Below are 21,337 nucleotides of genomic sequence, written 5' to 3'. Positions count from 1 at the left end.
ACTTTCTCTCCACGAATCTACCAGATTGTATTTGGAAAGAAGTTGAGAAAAAGGTAATCTAGAGGTTATTTTGGATGGTGTAAAAGGTGATTTATCTAGAAATGGGAGGAGGACCTGGTTCGAATCCCCACACATTATCACTGTTCCTATTTTGTGTGTATTAATCACTTGTAATATATGTGAGAGGAATGGTGTAGGTTGTTTGTTAGGAGCGTAGTAGGAAATCACCGTGATTGCTGTATCCATTATATAACCCATGAGTATCAGGTATCTACCTTCTGGGTCTTTAATTTCTGATGATAAGGTGAATGGTGTGGATCAGTGAAATGCAATTAGAGTTCCCCTTTGCTTGGTACAGGCAGAAGCCATGTAAATTTGTTGATAAAAAGGAGAAATATATTTTGGAGTAGAATCTTTGGTGAAGTGTGTTTCTTGGAGGCATACTATGTGAGCCTTCTTGTTATGGAAAGTACGGAAGGCTTTGGTCCTTTTTTGAGGGACATTTATTCCCTGAACATTCAGGGAAAGTATATTCAGTGGTGCCATGGCAACAGATCAAATAGTTTTGACTTACTTTTTGTTATGCAGAGCTGACTGCGCAGATCAACCTGTGTGGACTGAAGAGATGAATAGATAGAAAAGAAACCAGTGAATTCTGGAGTAAAGAGTAAACAAAAAACATATGAGATTAGATGATACATTGTATAAATTATTTTTTGCAAGTAATCACAATTTACCCGTGAAAGAGAATAAATATCTCTCTCAGGGGAATAAGTGCCTTCGTCACACTCCCACATAATATGGTTGGGAGAATGAGGAGGGCTAATGGGGGTACACGGATCTTCCGCTTACAGGAGAGAAGTGTCAAAAAGACATCAAAATGATGTTTCATTAATTGGAGTGCAGAATATAGTTTTTGTTGAAATTATTTATTCCAGGGTGGTTGTATATGGTTAGTCTTGCCCTGGGCTAAATAATTCAGTTAGAAAGGTACTGTTAATAACTTTGGTATTGATGAAGATAGTTTGAATTATTTTGGGATTTTAACCCTTTTAGAGTAAACAATTACATATTTTATTCATATGTAACTGTTTAGATATGTTAACTCATAAAATTGAGGTTGTATTGCTTCAGATTAGAATAAACAAAAACATAATTCTAGGAACTAGTTAGGTAATAATATATTTGTTTTAAGAAAAGAAAGAAAAAGCTTCCATTACTTCTGGATTATTGAACATATTTGTCCTAAAAAGTAATAAATCTATTGTTATTACCTGATAATATATAACTGAACAAGAATTTCCTTATTTCACTTATATATTCTAAGGCTATATGAATCAGAAGTAATAAGAAATATAACTGGAATGTAACATGATCCCACACAGTGTGTGACTATCAGAATGCAGTTACATTCAGTTATAAATACAGGTTTTTTATAGAGAACCATCTCTTAGTATAATAAATGAAGAAATATCAGGAATTAGGATGTCAGTCTATTGAATCTTCTTGGTCCATGGATGATGTGGCATAACGGCCTCTTTTGTGAGAATGATGATTCCCATTTTGTTCTGATATTTTCTGGGTGCTGCCTGAAGGTGAAGATGATGCCATTCTTCTGCGTGTGGGAGTGTTGCTGCTTGTGGGTTCTGTCAGATTTAATTTTAAAAGGGTTTGTTGTAGTTCATCTGCTGATCTGCTTCTGTAAATTGTACCTTGGTAGTTAAATCTGACTGAAAAGGGGAAGCCCCATTGATACATAATGTTGTGGCGTTGCAGTTCCATTAGTTGGGGTTTCATGGATCGTCTTTTAGTAATAGTAAGTTGGGATAGGTCAGCAAAAATTTGATAATTGTGTCCTTGAAAATTAAGTTCCTTTTTTTCTCTTGCAGCAATTAGTATTTGTTCTTTCGTTCTGTAATAATGAAATTTTGTGATTATATCACGTGGGGGTCCATCTTTCTTTTTGGCTGTGAGGGCTCTGTGTACTCTGTCCAGTTCTAAACGTTCAATAGGGATATCTGGCTTTAGTTCTTGTAATAGAGCAGTAATAGTAGATTGCAGGTCTGTCACAGTTTCAGGTATTCCCCTTATGCGCAAGTTTGAACGTCTGGCTCTATTTTCGTAATCTTCGAGCTCAGTTTGAACTATTAAATTCTCTTTTTTTAATTGTTCCAATTCTGTTATATTTTCTTGGGTTGTAATTTCAATTTCATCAATTTTTATTTCTAAGGCTGCGGTGCGGTTTCCCAGCTCTCTTATTTCTTTGGTTAGGCTTTTTGTTATTTGGTCTGAGGTTTGTTTTAAAGCCTTATGAAGCATCTTTTCAAATTGTAATAATATTACTGGGGATGCTGAGGAGGCTTGTGGAGAAGTTTGTGAGAGGATTTGTTCTGTATCTGACTCAAATGGAGAGTCTTGCTGTGACATTTTCTGTCTGTGAGAGCGCCCTGATGCTGTATATTGTGAGGTGACTGGAGCTGCTTCAGCTGCAGTGAGTGCCTGTGAGCTCTTTGTGAGGTGATTTTTATTTCTGCCATGGCTTCCTCCCAGTACCATATTCCCTGCCCAAACTTTCACAGTTTGTTCCCTGGGGTAAAAAGGTTCAAATGGATACCTTTTGAGCCTGCAGGCTCCGCTTTGTCCTTCTCTTCTCTCCTCAGCGGTGTGGAGCTCTAACAATGCATGTCTGCTCTGCTAGGCTCCGCCTCCTGCCCCCTATTAGACGTTCTTTCAAGCAAGAAAATAAAAAACAAACGGTGGACACGGACTCTGATTATGCATATGATGCTAGTTCGAATTAACTTCATCCATCTACATCTCAAACTGATCAGCCATGTGGTATAGGAATGGGGGAGTCTGATTCCTCACTTTCAGGTGCCTGAAAGTGAGGAATTTCTGATGTTAAACCCAGGACAGGGGGCTTGTTCCCCCAGATGAGCAGAGTAGGAAAGGGATTGGAAGCCTATGTAGTTTGGACTCCCCCAAACAATTGAATGTCATTAATTTGTCTTCAAACCCTATACCACAGGCTGAGATCCTGTCAGAGCTTAGCTCAGCCCCTCCTTCTCTGAGCTGGCCACTCAGCTGTCGGCTAATTGCCAGCTCCTATCTCTCCACAGCTGTTGATGATATTCTGCTCATCAGACCTGCCTACTTAAGATGTCCAGCCCAGAGGATCTCTACCTTCTCCTTGGTCAACATCACAGAGACTATCTCCTGCATTCCTGTTAAAGACTTGCTTGGCTGACATCTCTTTGGCTCTACATCCTGCTTGCTGACGTTTTGCTTGTCTGACTATCCATTCCTGAACTCTGGCTATGTTTTAACTACATTTACTCTGCTTAACTTCTTTTTATATTATTAAACGAGTGTGATTTAACTGTACTTCTGTCTCCGTCTGATTCATGGTTTCTGACAGATCCAGGTTCTGTCTAGGGGACTAAGCTTTTGCCCCCAACAGAAATTTGATCTCTTTGAAATTGTTACTGATTTACACCTTTTCGCCAGGAAGCTAATGTTGAAATGTACATATGCTAAAACCAAAGTAGACATTGATACCACCGATTGGTCTCAATATAGTATGAGGGAATTTAAAGCACTATGTGATTTAACTCTCCTTTTTTAGGAAAGCTATACAAATGACTTAATCGATCAAATAGATCTGGACAAGTTGTTTGAAGATATTAATAAATCAACACAAAATCTATTATCTTATTCAAAAAAACATTGACAAAGTTTCCTCCATTAAACACCAATCCTAGTGTGTCCACGTTTTTGAAACAGACAATAAAGAATATTTGCAAATTGTCATGCAAAAAATCCTGCCCCCAAAATCTATCTTCATATGAGAGCGAAGCTCTCAAATCTTTACGTAACAATGAATCAATAACAATAAAGCTATCAGATAAAGACGGTAATGTTGTACTCATGAACAAAACTCAACATATCAATCAATGTGTCAAAACATTTTAGACAATAAAAATTGGTACAGGACAATTCTGTTTAGGCTTATAGAGAAATTCAATCAATAATTCTATAACCTTGTGGATCAAGCATATGAGGGCAGTTCAATCTGCAAGGACCTATATGAATGTTAAGACCAAGCATCCCAAGGTACCCACCTTCTATAGCCTTCCCAAAATTCATAAGAATCCTACAGGGTGACCAATAGTCTCTGGAAACTGAGGCATTTCTGAAAACCTAAGCAGAGTCATTGGCGCATATTTACAACCCTATGTCCTGACCTTGCCCTCTTTTATTAAAGACACTATATATTTTCTGAAAACAATTTAAGAATTAACAATTTTTGAAGATTCCTTTCTCATTACAATGGCTGTAGAAGCCCTGTATAGTTCAATTCCCTACCACAAGGGCCTAGCAGCAGTGCAGAGGGTCCTGCAACAACATGATAGGGCCACAGATGAATTCATCCTTGGGGGATTGGATTATATTCTTAATCACAATTACTTTTTGTTTGATAGTTTCCACTACCTCCAGGTGCAGGGGGTTGTGATGGGGGCTTGCTGTGCCCCACCATATGTCAACCTGTACCTGGGGGAGTGATAACAATCCCCCTTTAGTGATGAGGATCTTGTTGAGTACTCGAGCCACGTGTCTACGTGGCTTTAGTATATCGACAACATCTTATGGGAGGGGTCCGAGGACATTCTTTTGGAGTTTTTTTTCAAAAAATCAATATTAACATCACAATCTTAAATTTACTATGGTCAATGACAAAAAACTATTTTATTTTTAGATGTTCAGGTATCTCGTAACATGGAAGGAGGACTATGCAGCACCCTATACCGCAAAAGTACTGTGGGTAATACGGTGCTGCATGCTGAGAGCTTCCATCCTACTCCTCTAAAAAAATTGATCCCATAAGGACAATACCTTTGTTTACGTAGGAACTGCTTGAATGATGCTTTGTTTATAGATGAGGCCGGTAAACTTCAAAGTAGGCTGTTAGAAAGAGGATATAGTCAATCTTGTCTGCCCAAAGCATATCACAAAATGACTCACTTGTCATGTCACGAACTGCTATTCAAACCTAAGTCTAAAAATACAAGTGATTCTGACCCGATGAGAATAATCATGCATTTTTAAAAACAGCATACACAAATTAGGGAAATCATTCAAAGACATTGGTCTATTCGTATAGACGATCAGAAGGTTCAAAATTTTATACCTGAAATTCCTTCAATAACCTGTAAATGAGCTCCCTCGATAAAAGACAGATTAGTTTGAAGTGAGCCTATTAATTAGAATGGAGAAATCTTTCCTCCTTCTTAATGGTGAAATGTTTAGACACATACATTTTGCCAATTGCCAAACACATGGAATAGTCTATATGATGGCATGCGAATGCGGTGCCTTCTATATAGGCAAAACAAAACAAGAATTTTGGCAGCGTATTTCCAAACATGTTTATAGCATGCAAATTGGAAATCGCTATCTTCCTATAGGCAGGCATGTGGTGTTGAAACATGACTACAGAATGCTCAAAGTAACCTTCACCACCTTGGATCGAATACACACCAAATCGAGGTGGCGACTGGAATAAAATATTGCTCCAGCTGGGAGTATTCTGGTCGCTGAAGAATGGCCGCGTGATCTACTGCTGCTCTGCTTCACAGGGTGAGCTACCCGGCTCTCTGCTTTCCAGCCTGCCAATTCTGCCTCTCCCGGGGAGGGGAAGATCTCAGGACATCAGTGGAGCATAACCCAGCGGCGACTGCAGACATCGGGTCCCCGCCACCTCACCGATTACTTTATGAAGCCACCGCACACAGCACTCTAAGTTGGCACCACAGAGAACTGCCTCACCACAGCCACTACTCAGAGACCCTGCCTCAGACCCAGTCTCTGACATGGAGGAATCCACAAATGAAGTCTCCCTGTCAGGGAATCAACAGCAGGAGAAGAGCTCTAGGACCCAGCATCTGTACCAGCACTTATGGCAGGAGAAGGACTTTAGGACCTAGCATCTCTGGCAGGAGAAGGACTTTAGGACCCAGTATCGCTACCAGCAGGTCACATGGGCCTATATAAGGAAGTCTGCTGGTGTCTTCAATTGCTGGTTTGCCTTCAGCTCCCCCCTGTGTTCCTGTGCCCTGTATTATCTGCTGATCTGATCTCCTGTGTACCGACCCGGCTTGTTTTGACCTGCTCTATCCTCTGGCTTGATGCTTTGGCTTGCACCTGACTTCCTCCTGCCTGCTCCCAGCATCTGACCCCAGCCTGGCTTTTGGACTCTGCTTATCTTGCTCCCTGTACTAAGACGCAGCTAATCTTAGGTCATTCTGATCCTGGACTGTCTCTCTGTGAATGACCCCTGGCCTGGCTCCCGGCTCCGCTATTCAGTTATTCCACTGGACTCTGTCTCCTGGACCTTTCAAGCATGCCTGTCCCCAGCAACCCAGCACCCATGCTTCTGTGGGCATCACACCCCTGCTGTTCCACCTTCAGTGGTGTGCTGCACTCAGCTGCAAGGGGAGCCCTCCCAGCATCTTGGCCTCCTACCAAGTTATTGACACTCCCTCTCCTCCTCATCTGATAGAGGTAAGAGGGTTGCAGTCTCCTCAGCCTTTTCACCCACTAAGCTGCCCTCAGACAAAAAGCAGCACTGGGCTTCACTGCCAGCACAGACCCCTGATCATGAGGAGAATAACATTGATTCTCTCTCGGCCTTCCCTACAGCAGATGTCCCAGCCACAGGGGCTATGCTAAAAGTAATGCTCCTCTCCCTTCAGTCTGGGCTACACAAAGAACTCAGATTATCAATTAACCATCTATCCACCAGAGTGAATGGCCTGGAGGAAAGATCACTTTACATGGATCTTCAACTATGTGACATGGTGGCAGCACATACATTTCTTCTCACACCTTGATTACAAAGTGTGCTAATCACACATCCCCGTGCTGGTTATTGTTCAGTTTACTGTTATACTGCATATCTCATGCATAGTTTATACTTTACTCTTAACCTATAGAACTGTTCAGGTTGCTCAGTTGATATTTTTATTGTTATTCTGCAAGAGCTCCTTCCCTGGGCCTAGTAAGCAACACCAGTTCCTGCTCACAATGCCACTTACTATTACCACTATCAATGCGAACAGCCTGAATAGCCCCTTCAAATGATCCAGACTTTGGAGGAAGCAATATCCCAAAAATCAGATATAATATGTGTCCAAGAGACACATTTTGCACAAGACAGAGCTCCTACCTGTCATCATAGGCTCTCCCCCCATCAATGCATCTAAAAAAGACCAAAGGTGTTATGATTGCTGTAGGAAATTTGTAAATATAACAGAGGAGCTCTGAATCATAAATTTGTCAAATCATAAACTTTCTACACCAGAAACAACAGTCCTCTCCAAAGGCCTCACATTCTGCCCAACCACCAAATTGGATAATTCACAGGTATGGTCAGATGTGGAGGAATTCTTTAGGAGACTAAGGCTCAAATAATATTTTCACAGTAAGGAAAGGAACCCTAGGACAACAGGAGGTGACAAAAAGAACAGCAACTTCACAAGGACACAACCCCAAACTGGATACCTATATTGACAGCTTCAGGCTGCGAGTTACATCCCTGATATCCACCCAGCAAAAGAAAATATTATAGAACATTTCACCACTGGAGCAAAGAGCTGTACATGATCTGCGCAATAATCAGGCCATAACCATCAAACCAGCAGATAAAGGGGGAGCAGTCGTTATGATGGATGCAGACAAATATATACAAGAGGGCCAGAGGCAGCTGGCAAATACTACTTACTACAAAAAACTGGATTATGATCTGACCCAGGATTTTACTAAGCAATTAAAAGGTCTCATTGCGACAATACCAAGCCACCTACATTCAGAACTCATCAATGCGATTCTGGATAATCCAGAAATTGGAGACTTCTACATGCTGCCCAAGATTCACAAGCCAGGAAATCCAGGCAGACCCATTATAACAGGTATGAATACACTTACCGAACATATCTCAGGCCTTGTAGAAAACATGTTAAAACCTTTAGTCATGAACACTGCGAGTTTCCTGCAAGACACCACTGATTTTCTGAACAAGCTTAACAATATGCAACAATTACCACCAAATACACTTCTAGTCACTATGGATGTAGAATATCTGTACAGTAACATCCCTCACAAGGATGGGTTGGCGGTATGTCACAGATTCTTATCATCCTCACCAAACCACAAATACACTGCTGAGGATGTGACACAGCTCATCAAATTCATTCTTACACACAACTACTTCACTTTCAATAATGACATCTATCCCCAGTGTATGGGTACTGCTATGGGAAGCAAAATGGCACCCCAATGTGCAAAATTATTTAATAATTATTTAATTATAATAATTATTTATGGCTGACCTGGAGGACAAATTCCTGAACAGCATACAACAAAAGCCATACAGATATTATCGCTATATTGATGATATATTCATGATATGGACTGAAAGTGAAGAAAATCTAAACCAATTATTCTCATTGATCAACACTTTTCACCCATCTATCAAACTAAAAATGAACTATTAGAACACACATGTCAACTTCCTGGACACTACAATATACATCAGGGATGACAAGCTTCACACCTCGATATACAGAAAACTGACTGACCGATGCAGCTATCTTCATAGTTCCAGTTGTCACCCCCAACACACTAAACGGACCATCATACACAGTCAGGCCATCAGATACCACCGAATTTTTTCAGTTCCAGAAGACAGAGATAAACATCTCAGAACACTGGCAGACTCCTTCCATAAGAAAGGTTACAAAGAAAAAACCATCAACAACAGCATAAACACAGCCTTGAAAACTCCGAAGAGAAAATCCTCTAGTCACCACATACAACCCAGCACTTGAAGGGATCAAAAAGATAATCAAAGATTTACAACCCATTATAACAGAGGATGAAACTCTAAAAGGAATATTCCAACAACCCCCATTATTGGCTTTCAGACAACCACCCAACCTCAGACACAAACTAATCAGTAGGAAACTTCATTTTGATTATGAAGTCATAAATAATGGAAGCAAACCCTGCAATAAAAAATGCTGCAAACTGTGCAACCAGATCAATCTATCCAAAAGTGTTACACACACAAATGGGACCTATCATGGGATTTTACAACTGTACCTCCAGTAATGTTGTGTACCTCATCCAATGCAAAAGGTGCAGCAAAGGATCTTATGTTGGTGAAACAGGACAGAAGTTGCAAGCGAGGATGAATTTGCACAGACATACCATCAAAGAACATAAAGAAGACAGTTTATGCACACCCGTGGGACATCATTTTTCACAACCGGACCACACTATAGAAGACCTCAGTGTTTTAGTTCTTAAAGGGAATTTCAGAACTATCCAGGAAAGGAAAAGGTTTGAACTAAGAATGATACTTCTTTTTGACACGAAAAATAATGGCCTGAATTTAGATATTGGTTTCCTTACACACTATGCTAAAGTTTTACGACCACCTCTGTGACCAGTATCCCCCCCCCCTCCTCCAGTCTATAGCTCTCCCTCTGTCTTATCTCACTACCTCTGCTGCTATCTTTATTACCATTGATTTGTATGTGTTTGTTTTTCTCTTTTTTTTCTTTAACATTCTGGTTAAAAATTTGTGAATCATTACTGCTTAGACCTTGAAGAAGGGGACATACCCCGAAAGCTTGTCCTGAAAAATTGTATGTTAGCGCAAATAAAAAAAGTATCACGGACAGTACTCAATTTTCTATGTCACAATTGCACTAATACGGCTACAATCAAATCAAGTATGTAGGAAATTCAATAGCATTCCAACTCCATCATATAGAAATTGATCCAATGGGCAGATATCTCATTCTCTCTGCTTCATTAAATAACTCCCCATTAGCGATATATATGCCCCCAATATGAAACATAATACCTTCTTCACATCCGCAATGGCCAAATTGCAACCATTCTCTAAGGAGCAAATTATTCTATGTGGAGATTTGAATGACATAGCTGACAAGGCCTTAGACACCTCAAGCCCCCTAAGACAATGATCCACTGCTCTGTCCTCCCTGATCCTATCTGAAGATCTCTATGACCCCCGGCATTGCCTGCACGGCACAGAGAGGGACGATACCTTCTATTCAGGAGCTCAAAAGTCCTGTTCCAGGATTGACCTCTTCCTGGTACACAAATCCATTCTCCAATCCATATCTCAGGTTACCATAGGACTTATAACATGGTTGGTTACCATTATGCTTGATCACGGGTCTAGGGCTACTCGAAACTCCTTATGGCGCATAAATACAGCTATTCTTTCCAACCCAGAGTACCAGGAACAGGTTAAGAGGGAAATAGAGACATATTTTGCCATTAACACAGGTTCAGTAACCAACTAATCTATTATATGGAATGTGCATAAAGCTTATGTTAGAGGGCTTTTTTCTTAAGCTGGGTGCCCAGGAGAAGTGTAAGCGATCGGAATGTATTAATGCATTCCTAGAGCTAATCAAACAGTTAGAACAGAGTAATAAACTGAGTCCTACTTATACCCTCACAGCTTCGTTGCATAAAGTTAGGGAGGAATTCCATGCCTATCTATTCTCGTGTATGACTATCACATCAAAAGGCTCCGCCTCAACTGGTACACATATAGCAACAAACCTGGTGCCCTTTTAGCACAACAAGTTAAACAAAAAGAAGTTAAAGCCAGAATCCCCTTCATGCTCACTACACTGGGACATAGAGTATGCAATCCCAAAGATATTGCTCAATGCTTTAGCGAATTCTATTCCAAACTATATAACCTCAGCACCTCTACTAGTGAACCCTCACCTAACTTGACTCAGATTAATAATTTTTTATTTCAATTTGTTTTTATTAGTTTTAAAAGAATATATGACAACATAAGAAAGATTAGTAACGGTGATACAAAGAATATTACATGCATATGTATGAGTTAGAACACATGTGTCAAAGATCTCAGCATTTTAGTTATGAATAGACATATCTTAAACAAATAGTTATATCATTCTGTAGGTATCAATCTGAAGAATTACCACATATGCTTCCGAATCAATAATACATAAAACAATATATGGTGACCCTTATCAGAGAAAATAAAAACTGGGAAGGATGGGGAAAAGGGGAAGGGGAAAGGAATGGTATGTTTACCCAATTACCTTATGTTACAGCCTCACATCAGGACTCCTGAATTGTGTTATTTTCAGCAGGGGAATTTTGAGGGGTTTAAACTATGTCTCATTGTATAGTTCTCTCCAAGGAGACCATTGCTCATAGAATTTAGTTAAACCACCTAGTTTGTAAGCCATTAATTGTTCCAGAGAGTATGTCTCAGAGGTGAGGTTTATCACCTCTCTAACATTTGGGGCTTTGATTGATTTCCATTTCCTCATGAGAATTAGTCGTGCGGCAAAAAGTGTATGCATAGCAACATGTCTAAGGCTCTTTGGGAACTTTCCTATATCGATACTCAAAATTGCTAATTTAAAGTTGGGTCTGGATATGAACCCAGTCAGCTTAGTAATGAGTTTGAACACTGAGTTCCAGTAACTACGTATGTTGGGACAAAACCATAACATGTGAGAGAGAGTGCCTATCAGACCACAGCCACGCCAGCATTGGTTAGATTGTTCAGGCGCAAATTTAGCTATCATGTATGGCGTGTAGTACCACCTAAGATTAAGTTTTTGTGCCATTTCCCAGTACGTAGCACATTTAGAAATTGACATATTGTTTGATATTGCTTTTTGCCACTGGTGGTCTGGGATATAAACGTTCAGTTCTGTGGCCCATTTGATCAGGGGTTTGGATACACAAAAGGTGAGTTTATCATGCAGGCAGTTATAAAATGATGATATTCCCTTCTTTTTGGGCTTTGGAGATGTCCAGAAATTCCAGGCATCCCGGGAGATCATTATATTCAAGTTTAGCTTGGAAGTTAATGTGGCTTTTAGTTGGGCGTATGTGAGAATTCCCCTTTTGGGAGAGAGTATTTAGAAGCTAATTCCTCATATGAAATGAGTCTGCCTTTCTCAAGTATAGACGAGATTTCTCTGATCCCTCTTGCTTCCCATTTGGGAGTTGCTATATCGGGGTTGATGAATCTAAGTGTTCCTATGTTAAGTGGGATTTTTTTTGTTTGGTTGATTGATTACCATGTTGTAAGAAGCGCCTCCAAGCTAGTATAGAGGCTGATATAGTGGGATGGTTCAAGCCAGTACTGAGAGTAGGGGATGTAGCGTTTGCTAGTAGAAGTGACTGCAGGTTGCCCGGTGTTACAACTGAATGTTCTATGGTGCTCCATGATTTACAGTTTGGAAAGGAAAACCAGAACCTCAATTGGTCTAATAATGTGGCCGTGTAGTAGTCCTGCAGGTCTGGTTCTCCCATGCCTCCTGCTTTCCTATGTTATCGAAGGGTATAGTGACTACATCTAGACTTGCCTTTATTCCACAGAAATGTAGATATAATTTTCTGAGTGTTTTTAAAGAATGCTAGTGGGATTTGGATTGCAACGTTCTAAAAAAGTACAAAATTTTGGGTAGAATGGACATTTTGAATGCCGCCAATCTACCTGCCCATGATAGGAAAAGCCTGCCTATTTTAACAGTGTCTTTTTGGATCTCTGACAGAAGTGGGGCAAATTTCTCCTTGTATAAGTTGGAGAGAGGAGAAGTTAAAGTGATACCCAGATAGGATAGACTGTTAGAGGACCATGGGTATGTGAACTGGGATTGTAAGGAAGTTTGTAAAGTTTTGTTAACATTGATGCCCAATATGCTAGAATTTGTTTCATTGACTCTATAAAGGGAAACTTGGTTGAACTTGGTGAGGATCTTGTGTACTGCTGGCAATGATCTAGCTGCATCATCTAATGTCAGAATAATATCATCTGCAAATAGCATTATAGGGTAATGTACTCCCCCTACCTGTATCCCTTTAATGACATTATGGGACCTCATTTTTGTCTGGAAGGGGTTTCATCACTAAAGCAAAAATGAGCAGAGACAGGGGGTAGCCCTGTCTCGTGCCATTCGAAATCGTAAAATTTTTGGAGAACAGACCTTCTAAGAATACATAAGCATTCTAAGAATACATAAGGACCGTATATAAAGCAGTGATGGCAGAGAATATTTCACCTCATATGCCAAACTTCTCCAATACTCTGGACAGGTATCCCCAGTGAACCCTGTCAAAGGCCTTCTCTGTGTCCAATGTCAACAGCAGAGAAGGCCTCTGAGAAGACTTTGCCTGATGTATGAGGTTTATGATACGTTAGTGGCATCAGGGGCCTAAGGGGCCAGGTGCAAAACCCACCTGGTCTGGTTTAACAAGAGTAGGTAGGAAGATTTGTAGCCTAGTGGAGATAAGTTTTGCATATATCTTTAAGTCAACATTTAGAAGAGATATAGTCCTAAAAGTTTGTACATATGCAGAGTCCTTCCCCGGTTTCGGTATGGTAGTAATATTTGCAGTCAACATTTCTGCCGGGAAGGAAGCTCTGGACACAGCGGCATTGTACAACACCTCCATATGTTTGGTTAAGGTGTTGTGAAAAAATTGATAGTATTCAGAGGAGAATCTGTCAGGCCCGGGTACTTTGTCATGTGGAAGTGTCTGAATAACTTTAAAAATTTCTGCTTGTGTAAAGGGTTGGTTAAGGAGTGTCCTGTCCTCTTAGGAGAGAGAGGGCAATTCAATTGAGTTTAGGAATTTATCTATTGTATCTGAATTAGGTTGAGGGGTGCCTTCCTGGTGTTGGAGATTATATAGGGAGCTATAGTAGACACTAAAGGCATCCGCTATATCTTGTGGGTTCAGTAGTTTTTTACCTGTTTTGGGATGAAATATGTGGGGTAGTTTTTGTTTGGCTGTTCTGTCTTTAAGTTGGCTTGCAAGCAATCTACCTGCTTTGTTGCCGTGGAGATAAAAGTTAGCTTTTGAAGCTCTTAGTTGTGTAAGGTGTTGGTTTGTTTGGGATTGCTCTTGATTGAGTTTCGCCAATGTGTTTGGAAGAGGATTTTGTTTATGGGATTGTTCTAGTAATTTTATAGAGGCAAGTATGTCATTTAGCAGCTGTGACCTAAGCTTCCTAGCGATGGAACTCTGCTTCATCAAAACCCCTCGAATAAAGGCCTTGTGTGAATTCCACAGCGTGAAGGGGTCTGCCGTGGATGGAGCATTTATTTCAAAAAATTCCTGTAGTGCTTTTTAGCACTGCATCGTTTCTCCATCTGTTCGCTCTCATCCCCAGCTTTCCACCCTCAGTGAAATGGACACAGGCGTGTGGTCTGACCACGTAATGTTACCAATTTCTGACTCTTGGATCTCCTGCAAAAGAAATGTATCTGTTAAGAAAAAATCAATACGGGTGTAAGTTTTATTGGCGTGAGAAAAAAAGGCAAAATCTTTTTCCGTGGCGTGTTGGCAGCGCCATACATCAAATAGGGTAGAGGAGTCCAGGAAGTTTGCTAGGGTTGTTCTGTGGGAGCGACTTGGTGAGCAGTTTGACGTGTACATTTTGTGGTCTGCTATGGCGTTAAAGTCCCCATGCATAATAATGTGACCTTGACAAAGAGGATGGATCTTTTTCCAAATTTTGTTCAGTGCGGAGATCGGTCTGACATTAGGTAAGTAGACAATGATGATAGAGTAGAGGATGTTGTTTATCTGGCCCACCAGTACCAAATATCGTCCCAGAGGATCCACTGTCAGGGAGATCAATGTGAATGCCACCGAATCCTTTATAGCAATGGGAACCCCTTTTTTTTCGAGGGGGCGTTGGCTTTAAATACATGAGGGAACTTTTTATGTTTGAATGTAGGAGGATTATGCAAGGCGAAGTGTGTTTCCTGTAAACAAAAAATGTCACAATTAAGCTGTTGTGCTTCTTTCCATGCCATGTGCCATTTCATTGGGCTGTTCAGGCCTTTAACGTTCATTGAGGAAATTTTAAACTGCATCTTGTAGTAGACTTGTTCAATAGGGGAAAGCTTAAAAAAAGAATATGTCTAGCTTGTATTCGGTATTTTAAGGGTACATCAGAAATCCAGATTTATGAATTAAGTCCAGATATGTAGCTGGGGTGTGGTTAGTAACTGTAGGCTGGAGTCCGGCAATTGGGTATACCACAGTTAGTGAGGGGCTGAGTAGGTAAGGAAAAGGGAGTAGAACCAGCTGTTCCTTCAGGAACAGAAATCCAGAAATGGAAACAAAAAGGTATGGTTCTTGTCAGAACCTGAGCGGGTTATAGTCCGCAACTTTCAGGGGAACAACTGCAACTGTAAGGCTATTCAACAACTTATGCATTATACTAGCTCGCCAGAGCTAAGTTTGCTTAGCCGTAGTTACATTCATCCAGGCCCTTGTTTAGCGGAAGGGGTCTTGCGGTGAGGAGAGGTCTGCGGTGAGATAGCCCTGTCTGTGGCAGCATTATCTGGGTCTAGGATTTGCCAATCCCGCAGAAGCGAATGCCCTCCTTTGAAGAAGTGATCATGTACAATGGATCATCCTTTGCGGCAAGGAGTTTCGCCGGGTACCTCCATTGGTATGAGATGCGGTGATTGCTCAGAGGTTTCGTTATGGTGGCTAGTTGCCTACGTTGCTGCGTGGTGTGTGCAGACAGGTCAACGAACAGCGAGAGCGTCTGCAAATGTTCTGGTAGTTGATCCGCATGTCTAAAGGCCGCCATTAGTTTCTCCTTGGTAGGAAAAAAATGAATGCGAGCTATCGTATCCCTGGGCAGATGAGCGGGGATGTGTTTAGGTTTCGGTAACCTGTGTATGCGCTCAATTGATAAATCCTCAAGCGGGAGGTCTGGCAGTGCATCCTTCATCACGTCAGTGAAGAAGGACATTAAGTCAGGATATTTAATCTCTTCAGGGATTCCTCAAATTTTAACATTGTTGCGTCTGGAGCGATCTTCCAGATCTGCGATTTTTGTGTTCATCCAAGTGATTTCATCATCATGAGTGTTATAAGCATCTATCAACTCATTAAAAGTAGATGCAAAGTCACCCATTTTATGTTCCACATGTGTAACTTGTTCCCCAATTTCCCTCACTTCTGATTTTAACTGCTGAGCAAGTGACATAATATCTGCATGGAGTGTGCTACGCAGGGATACCAACATATCCTTTAATGTGGTGTCTAGCACTGGTTGGTTTACTGTGGGGAATTCAGTAATGGAATCCTGCAGTTCTCTGGTGTCATCTAGAGAGCCTGTCATGTCACTCACCTCCAGTGCTGGATCCGGTGTATACTGATGTTTGTGCTTAGCTTTCACTGGGCTGGACGAACAGGAGGAGGACTGGGAGGCTCTGCCATTTGCCTGCTGTGAGTGAGAGAAGTCTAGGGAGAAGTGCTGCAGGCATTTCTCTGTGGCGCTGGGAAAGCCACGCTTATGCTGCTGAGATCTGCTGGCGCCATCTTGGCTGGAGAAGCGACGGGGCTGAGGATAGAGGTCCGTCATTCTTCTTGATGGATTCCGGTCCTTTCATTTTTGGGTCATGTAGTGGAGGGATGCCCGACATGATGTGCTTTGCCTGACCTGATGTGCCGCTTTGTATGGCACTGGTTGTCTGCTAAATGCTCCGGCGAGCTGGCTGATTGCAGAGCAGTGCTTTCAAGTGGCCATCTCCCCATCAATAATTTTTTAGATTCCATACGCTTGCCCACTCTTATGACCTCCCAACTCTCAGAACTAAAAAAGCAGTTCCTAGAACAGGAGATCAAAGACGCAATCTGCAACCTCCATTTACATAAAGCCCCCGGGCCAGACACTGTAATGAATATTACAAGACCTTCTCCACCCTTCTCAGTCCCCAACTATGTAAGACTTTCTCTCACTTTGTAGAATCTGGAAACATCCCCAAGGAATCCCTAGAGGTTGGTGATTGTCACCATTCCCAAACCCGGCAAGCCACACATGGATCCAGCCAATTATAGACCCATTTCACTGTCACCCATCTCTCACGATATATCACACATTTGGTCCACCCAGATCAGGTAGGATTTGTCCCACACAGGCAAGCCCCGGATGGCACTAGGGAATTTATTAATCTCATTCAGTGGGCAGAACATCACTGAAAGCCTTCTTTGCTTATATCTTTAGATGCAGAGAAGGCGTTTGATAAAGTACATTGGGGGTATCTATCAGCGGTCCTGCAGAAGTCCGGTGTACATGGCCCCTTTGTTACTGCTACCCTAAACCTATATTCCTCCCCGTCTGCCAGAGTCCAAACGTCTGGTGTTACTTCTATGCCCTTTAATATTACCAATGGCACCAGGCAGGGAAACCCCCCTGTCACCGTTGATTTTTGCGCTAGTGATGGAACCACTGGCAATCAGGTCACATCCCCTCATAGTTGGCTTTCAAATAGGTAACACTGCTCATAAGATAGGACCTTATGCCGACGACGTGATAGTTCCACTTACCAATCTGACTCTGTCACTGTTGGCCCTTACCAAACTCCTTACCCAATTTGGCAAAGTCTCTCTCTATAAAGTTAAGTGTTCCAAATCTTGCATATTAGGAATATGCTTGGACCCCCAACTAAAACAAAGAATCTCTGACCTATCCCCATTCCCCTGGGCCCCAGCCTCATCACTAACATACCTTGGCATCCAATTGACAATGCCCTCAACTAATCTAATAAGGATTATTTTGGATAGAGTGGTTAAGAAACTGCAGGATTTATCCCTTAGCTTATGCTCTATAAAAACACCCTGGCCTGAGAAAATTGCCCTAGTCAAGATGTTTCTCATGCCTCATATCCTTTACCTATTCCGCTCCATCCCTATGACTTTTCTGCAAGATCAACTGGCCAAGATTCAGAGGATCCTCAACTTGTTTATCTGGAATGGTAAACACCCTCATATCCGCCGCTCCACCTTATACGCTCCCACAAGCACGGCCGGCCTTAGTGCTCCTGAAGTCAAAAGATACTACAAAGCTATACTGGTAGATCAATCAAGGAGATGGTGGGCCTCATCACAGCGGCATCTGTGGTTACAAATAGAGGAAACTGTAATTGGATGTTCACCTAAGCAACTACTAGCAGCCCTATGGCTTCAATTAACTCCCCCGCAACTTTATCTTGACTCAGTCACTGCTAAGATAAGAGTGTGGAACTCCATTTTGAAAACATCCCAAGGAATACCAAAAGCGCTATTCAAACTGCTTCCCCTAACTGCAATGAATCTCTTGTGTCAGGATCTGGGGATCGACTCCTGGGTTGTGGCTGAGATCCATACCATTGGAGACTTATTTGAAAACAAAGTCTTATCTCCGTTCCATATACTACAGGCCAAGTCGCGCATCAGTCACAAATAGGGATGAGCCAAATACCCCCCCAGTTCGGTTCGCAGCAGAACTTGCGAACAGGCAAAAAATTTGTTCGAACACGCGAACACCGTTAAAGTCTATGGGACACGAACATGAATAATCAAAAGTGCTCATTTTAAAGGCTTATATGCAAGTTATTGTCATAAAAAGTGTTTGGGGACCTGGGTCCTGCCCCAGGGCACATGTATCAATGCAAAAAGAATTTTTAAAAACATCTGTTTTTTCGAGAGCAGTAATTTTAATAATGCTTAAAGTGAATAAAAGTGTAATATTCCTTTAAATTTTGTACCTGGGGGGTGTCTATAGTATGCTTGTAAAGGGGCGCATGTTTCCAGTGTCTAGAACAGTCTGACAGCAAAATGACATTTCAAAGGAAAAAAAGTCATTTAAAACTACTCATGGCTATTAATGAATTGTTGGTCCGACAATATACATAAAACTTCCTTGATAAAAACTGCATGGGATCTCCCCACAGGGGAACCCCGAACCAAAATAAAAAAAATGCGTGGGGGTCCCCCTAAATTCCATACCAGGCCCTTCGGGTCTGGTATGGATATTAAGGGGAACCCGGCACCAAAATTTAAAAAAAAATGGCGTGGGGGTCCCCCTCAAAATCCATACCAGACCTGAGGGTCTGGTATGGGTTTTAAGGGGAACCCCATGCCAAATTTTTTAAAAAAATGGCATTTGGTCCCCCCAAAAATCCATACCAGACCCTTATACGAGCACACAACCGCAGGAAAAGAAGGGGAGATGAGAGAGCACCCCCCTCCTGAACCGTGCCAGGCCACATGCCCTCAACATTGGGAGGGTGCTTTGAGGTAGCCCCCAAAGCACCTTGTCCCCATGTTTATGGGGAAAAGGGCCTCATCCCCACAACCCTTGGCTGGTGTTTGTGGGGGTCTGCGGGTGGGGGGCTTATCGGAATCTGGAAGCCCCCTTTAACAAGGGGACCTCCAGATCCCGGCCCCCCATGAGAATTGGTAATGGGGTACAAATGTACCCCTACCATTTCACAAAAAAAGTGTCAAAAAGGTTTAAAAACTCAAGAGACGGTTTTTTACAAGTCCTTCATTAATTACTTCTTCTTTCGGCTTCTTCTTCCATCTTCTTTCTTCTGGTGTTCTTTCGGTGTTCTTATTCTTCCTCCATCTTCTTCTTCTTCTTCTCCATCTTCTTCTTCGTCCGCTCTTCTTGTTCCGCATCTTCCTCCAGGCTTCTTCTCTGCTCCGTCCGCCTCAGTGGGAGTCTTCAGCCATGTGATGCTTTGCTTCTTCTTATATAATGGAGGGCAGGGCCACCAGGTGACCGCGCCCTCCTCTGACGCACAGGGAATTCATGGGACTTCCCTGAGGCTTTCCCTGTGTTGTCAGAATGGGGCGGGGTCATGTAACCGGATGGGGATGAGGCCCTTCTCCCCATCAACATGGGAACAAGGTGCTTTGGGGGTTACCTCAAAGAACCCTCCAAATGTTGAGGGCATGTGGCCTGGTATGGTTCAGGAGGGGGGCCGCTTTCTCGCCCCCCCTCTTTTCCTGCGGCCTGCCAGGTTGCGTGCTCAGATAAGAGTCTGGTATGGATTTTTGGGGGGACCCCATGCCATTTTTAAAAAAAAATTGGTGCGGGGTTCCCCTTAATATCCATACCAGACCTAAAGGGCCTGGTATGAAACTTAGGGGGACCCCCATGCCATTTTTAAAAAATTTTGGTTCGGGGTTGCCCTGTGGGGAAATCCCATGCAGTTTTTATCAATAAACTTTTATGTGTATTGTCGGACCGGCAATTCATTATAGCCGCAAGTAGTTTTAAATGACTTTTTTTCCTCTGAAATGTCATTTGTTCTAAACACGGGAAACATGCGCCCCTTTACAGGCATACTATAGACACCCATTAGGTACGAAATTTAAAAGAATATTACACTTTTATTGTTTCACTTTAAGCATTATTAAAATCACTGCTCCCGAAAAAACATCCATTTTTAAAACTTCTTTTTGCATTAATACCTGTCTCCTGGGGCAGGACCCAGGTCCCCAAACACTTTTTATGACAATATCATGCATATAAGCCTTTAAAATTAGCATTTTTTATTTCTCCCATAGACTTTTCATTTGCCGCGAACACCCCAAATTGTTCGCTGTTCGGCGAACTGGCGAACAGCCGATGTTTGAGTCGAACATGAGTTCGACTCGAACTCGAAGCTCATCCCTAGTCACAAAGACTTTTACGAATACCTACACATCAGACATGCCCTGCGTAACACTCTCTGGTCCACTTCCACCCTGCCCCAACAGCTCATTCAATCTTAAGAATATCCCTCCCACACTTCCTCGCAAGGGGATCTCCACTATCTACAAAATATTAGCATCAAACAAAAAGCATCAAAAACTCCTTTCTATGGAAAAATGGGAACATTACCTCCACTTCACAGATAAACCAAAAAGTTCGCATAGAGCAATGACCTACCCGCTAAAATTTTCCAAATGCCTGACACATTGGGAATCAGCCCTAAAAATTCTCCACCTATGGCACTACACACCAGCCAAGTTGTCTCATATGTATCCATTTCACTCAAACTGCTGTTGGAGAAACTGTGGTCTTCCAGGCACATCCCTGCACATATGGTGGTACTGCCCTGTAATCACCCTATGCTGGAAAAATGTGAATACCCTATTATCTCAACTCACAAAATCACATGTATCATTAACCCCTCAAATCGCTTTGCTGGGATTAGGGTTACAAGCATGGCATGTACAACTCCATCCTATGATCACACATGTTCTGATAGCTGCATGGCTACCCCTTGCCCGGAACTGGAAATCTAGTCACCCCCCTACCTTTCAGCTCTGTATATCCATTCTTAACCAGAACCCACATATGGAATATATGTATGCTAGAGCACATTATACCCTACAACGATCCCATAGAGCTGTTGCACACTTAAAATCATAGTCCTAAATGTAAGTACTTACAGTA

Source organism: Aquarana catesbeiana, linkage group LG04 (genome assembly GCF_042186555.1).
Source record: "Aquarana catesbeiana isolate 2022-GZ linkage group LG04, ASM4218655v1, whole genome shotgun sequence".
NCBI lineage: Eukaryota > Metazoa > Chordata > Amphibia > Anura > Ranidae > Aquarana > Aquarana catesbeiana.
The sequence above is the reverse complement of the archived record's forward strand: the minus strand, read 5'-3'. Positions refer to the sequence as shown.